The 5,166-nt window shown below is 33.7% G+C and overlaps 1 pseudogene; it reads left to right on the forward strand.

Moving 5' to 3' along the window:
* Positions 1-1,645: 1,645 nt before the first annotated feature.
* Positions 1,646-4,740, forward strand: LOC128185184 (uncharacterized; annotated as a pseudogene).
* Positions 4,741-5,166: the final 426 nt, after the last annotated feature.

Raw genomic sequence — 5,166 nt, forward strand, 5'->3', positions numbered from 1 at the left:
ATGAACCTGCTATAAATATTTTAAAGAGTGTTTTATATTTGAAACATTTGCAAAAACTCTTTATTAGCTTTACTTTTTAAAACAAAATAATGGTAATGGTAATGCATTACTTTAATTTACCCATGTAATGATAATGTAATGCATTACTTCAAGAAAATCAAGTAATGGTAATAGTAATTTAATGCCCAAATTCATGAAGTAATGGTAATGTAATGCATTACTTTACAATGTAATTCGCCCCAAGCCTGCTACTAACAGTAATTAGGTATTTAACCGTAGTTAAAGAAAAACATTGTTGTATTATTGTTCCATTTGCTACGATTTTTAAAGTAAAAACATATAACATATTTAATTTATCCTTTTTTGTTTCCACAAGATGCAACAGGAAGTTGTTATTTCTTCATGCGATATACTTTGCATTACAGTTATTTAAATTTATTTCATTCCTTCTGTCATTATTTAAAGTATTTATAGAAAATAAAAAAATAAATAATTAAATGAGTTTGGGGTTTTATTTTTACTCATTATAAATATATATGTGCAATTAAAGTCATCAAAAGATTATTATATACATGTACTGAAGATTTCTATGCTTCTCAGATGTTTAGCCTATAATTAAAAAAAAAACATTCTCCAATTAGTCTAAAAAAGGCTTATCAACTGCTAAAAGAAACGGGAGACAAACCAAAATTTCAAATATGTGACCCCCCAAAAAAGGAGATAGGGGAATCGCAAAAACATACTTTTAACCAATTTTTCATAGTCATAACACACTCTACATAATGATGTTGTTTAGGACTTCTTATACAGGTATGTATCTATCGCCACTGTACATATTGTTGTACACTGATAAGTAATGTGTCGTTGCCCTCGGTTTGAAAAAAAAAAATCTCTGTCATTGACAATGTGATGTTCTTATTTCCCGCACTGTCACCCGACCGAGAGGGTAGTGGTAATATCTTTAATGATGCTATTGGTGATATTTTTTAAAACAAATACCTTCAGCTTTCAAAATGAAAAGGCAAATGAGTTATGTGCCCATGATAATTTGTTGGAGTCTTATTATGCAAGCTCAATTGTGGCAAGGGAGAATTTTACAAACACCATTTTTCGGACCAAACACGGCGTGTCGACAAATGTAAATTACGGTGTGAGATATTACGATCTAAGGAGAGAAATACGCCAGATGACCATGATTATAAATGTTAATATACTTTTAATTTCACTATAATTTTGAGTTTTTAATTCGATTTTTTCTTCTTACCAATTTTTGGGTCTTTTGATGTATTTAATGAAAGTGAAGTTAAATATTTGGGTTTTTTAAATACAGAAATAAAATCATTCTAATTATATCAACAACAACTACTAGTCCCAACCCCCAATCCCAAAGTTGGCTGAACAGCAACCCACCGTATTATCGTTGGTAGGGAGAATTAATCTTTTAATCCTTGATCTGAATGTTGAGTGTCTTAACCAATATTGTTTAATGTCAAGCTTGGTTGAAACTGGCGTAGTCAAAGACGAACATGAAAATGTTAAATGTCTGCTACGAGCAAAGAAACGTTTATTTACCGCATTGCATATAAGGATATGATAATTACTTGTTAATTTAGATTTACATAATTTAACTTTCAGCGTTGAGGAAATGACGTAATAGGATAAAAATATAAGATGACTTATCTGCTGGGATGCGTTAAATATCGTAGTTGCTACTTACTGCTACCTAGGACTCCTAAGCAGCTACGCAGTTGAGCGGCAAGCTAACGTAGCCGCTACGTATATATTTGTAGCCTAAATTTGAAGATGTCTATCTTAGTTAACACTTTGTAACAAACGTGATATTTATCTTATTTAGTGCTTTTTGAACAAGTTATGAATTTGAACGTGTATATCAGCTTCAGATTAACAAATATATACCGATGTAATAAAACTGTTGTCGAATATAACTAACTTCAAACAAGAAACCCATAGCGGCTAAACTAGCGGGCCGTTAGGAAACCTAGATATCAATGACCTAGCGGTTAAGCTAGCTGCTACTATCTCAGCCATAATGAGATATAATAACCTAAAGTATTTAGATTTCAATGCCGCAAATGTAATATATAAATTTACAATGCTAAAAAAGAGAAATTTTTCCTTAAACCACAAATAGTATCACAAGTATTTACAACAGAGTCTATACAAATGAATCAAGCGGTTTTTAATGTTCCAAAAAATTCGCTTCTTACGTTACGATACATTCCCTGAGAATGATCGAATGGAATGCAGATCATGACGTCAAAGCTAATTATGACGTCATATATTATTGAGTACAGACAAGTGACTTTCTACACTTCACTGTGAAATCAATGGGACAGCCTTAACATAGCCGGGTATTCTTTAAACTGTTGTTTAAGATCCCGTTTGGGATATTATATTCTATATACTAAGCTATTATATCTTATTTGGGCAATAAGTCGGAACCCTTTAACAGTTCCTATTTTGCATTCAATTAGGCATTATGTCAATGGCAAAAAAGTGAAGGAAATTAAATACGGTATATTCTAAAGGATACGATTCGTAATGCAGTTAAAACACGTAGTTTACGCAATAATATGTGGGAAATATATATAGATAGGTACCATAGTTAGTAATTTGTTCAATACAGTAACAATAGTTGACATTAACAGTACTTGCATTTGTTTTGTTATTAAATAAGTATTTAGTGTATTCATTCATTAAATAATTATTTTATGCTGTAATTATTTAGTCTATATCTGGTCTTTCGTCATAAATTAGCAAAAAAGGAAAACTTGAATTACTTGTGCTATGTTTTATCTATTAAAATAACTTAAAAGAAAGAAAGATAAGGATTCAACCACTTAGATTGTCGAATATTTTTTCAGATATATTCAGTATATCAAATACCATAACAGAACGTAAATATTAGCCGATGACTGCTCTAGTACCAGTTAAGTTTTATGTGATCTGCTAAATTCAACAGCTCTATTTCTATTGTGAAAAGGCCAAGGTCAATAGATACATATCAATGGGGATGAACTAACCAATCTGTTTTAAATTTCAGAATCCTGTTAACATCTATCGAGTATCTGACAATGGACCCCCGAAGCGGGGCCCAAGATGTGTTACGGTGTCATCTCTGTGAGACCCCGGGCCCTCCTATGTACTGTGACATTTGTCACATACATGTGTGCAAAGCGTGTGTGGGGGAACATCTCTCTGATGAATCGACATGTCACAAAGTAGTGTCATTTGAAATACGGGGATTAAATCCGAAATGTTTAATACATTCCACAAAAGTATGTAACTTTATTGCGAACAATGTGCCTTTTCTATTTGCGTGGATTGTGTCTTCTCTGGGGAACATCTCGGCCATAAAATGGTTGGAATTTTGAAAATTGTAGAAAACAAGAAAGAAACTTTACAGAGAGATTTACAAGAATTAGAAAGTATCATTTATCCTAAATATCAAGAGATGGCATCTGACATCCTAGTTCAAAAAGCTGATCTTAATGAAAACTCCCTCAAACTGAAAACAGCTATAGAAAAACACGGAGAAGATTTGGAAAGAGAAATAGACACTGCTATCGAGAAATTTAAATCTGATGTGGATGAAATGGAATCTAAGCAAGTGGTTTTCCTAAATAAGCAGGAAAATGAAATCAAACACAGCATTTCTGAAATAGCACTTATCAATGCTGATCTGAATAAATTACTGAAAATCGCGGAATGCCGAATTTCAAAGATTGCCTCCAACTCTTATAGTTTTCTTACCAAGGTTCACTCCTCAGATTGTTAACAAAGAACAGATTTATCAGCAAATTGGATCTTTGTCATCATTAGGTAAAAAAAACAGATGAACATGGATATACAATGGATTTACCAAATGCCGAGTTCCCACCTCCGAACAAACGGTTCATTGATGTACCACAGACCATCACAGATATAAACATCGAGTATGGAGAATCTAATAATTTACGCATTGTGTCCTGTCTGAGCAATGATGAAGTATGGACCTGTGGTCATGATAACATGATGAGACTCTACAACATTCAAGGAAAACTGATGAAGTCAATCCAAACTAAGTCAGGGAACAAGGCACGTTGCATAACTGTGACACGGAGTGGTGAACTTGTTTATACTGATTTTAATGATAGAACTGTGAACGTGGTGAAAAAGACAGAGATACGGACATTGATCAGACTATAGGGATGGAGACCTTGCTATGCTTGTAGTACCTCTTCTGGGGATCTGCTGGTTGTCATGAATAGTAATGATAAGAAACAAGCAAACGTTGCACGCTACTCTGGTTCCACAGAAAAGCAAACCATTGAATTTGATGACAAAGGGGAACCTCTCTATTCACCGCATAAACACACCAAATACATCTGTGAGAACAAGAACCAAGATATCTGTGTAGTTGACAGTTTCACCGATACCCGTGCAGTCGTAGTGGTTAATGATGCAGGAAAACTCCGTTTTACATAAACGGGTCCCCCCTTTCCAACTAAGAAACCATTTGAACCAATGGGCATCACTACAGACAGCAAGAGTCGCATCCTTAAATCAGACATTAACAACCAATGTATTCACACCCTGGATCAAGACGGACAGATTCTCTGCTACATTTACAACTGTCATTTACAGCATCCATACGGTTTATGCATAGATACTAGAGACAACCTGTTTGTAGCTGAGCGCTACACAGGTAAAATAAAGAAAATTCAGTATAACATTTAATCCGTGTTCTATAAAAATTTACATAAACAATCTTACCGTATCGCCAACATTATTGGTAAACCTAGTAGGCCCAAATCCATTAGATTTGTGTCCCGCCCAAAAAAAAACTAACAAACTGATATTTGGTACTATGTTTTGAATATCTTAAGTATCAATTGTGAACATATTCAATACAGTTTGAAATGCTGTTTTAATGACTGTACACTTGTGCTTGAATTGAATAAATATTTAAACTTTTTGGTGATTGATTGTATATTTATTGACGATGCTATGCGAGGCTAACGCATACGTGATTTCTTATCCAATGCACTAAATCAAACTTATGGTTACACGTAACTGAATGTTCGTTGATGTTGTAATTGTAAATACCTACCATCCAATGTGTTTGTTACGATTGCACACTGCCAGGGTACCTATCAAAACAGA

The sequence above is a fragment of the Crassostrea angulata genome, chromosome 5 (genome assembly GCF_025612915.1).
Source record: "Crassostrea angulata isolate pt1a10 chromosome 5, ASM2561291v2, whole genome shotgun sequence".
Classification (NCBI taxonomy): Eukaryota; Metazoa; Mollusca; class Bivalvia; order Ostreida; family Ostreidae; genus Magallana; species Magallana angulata.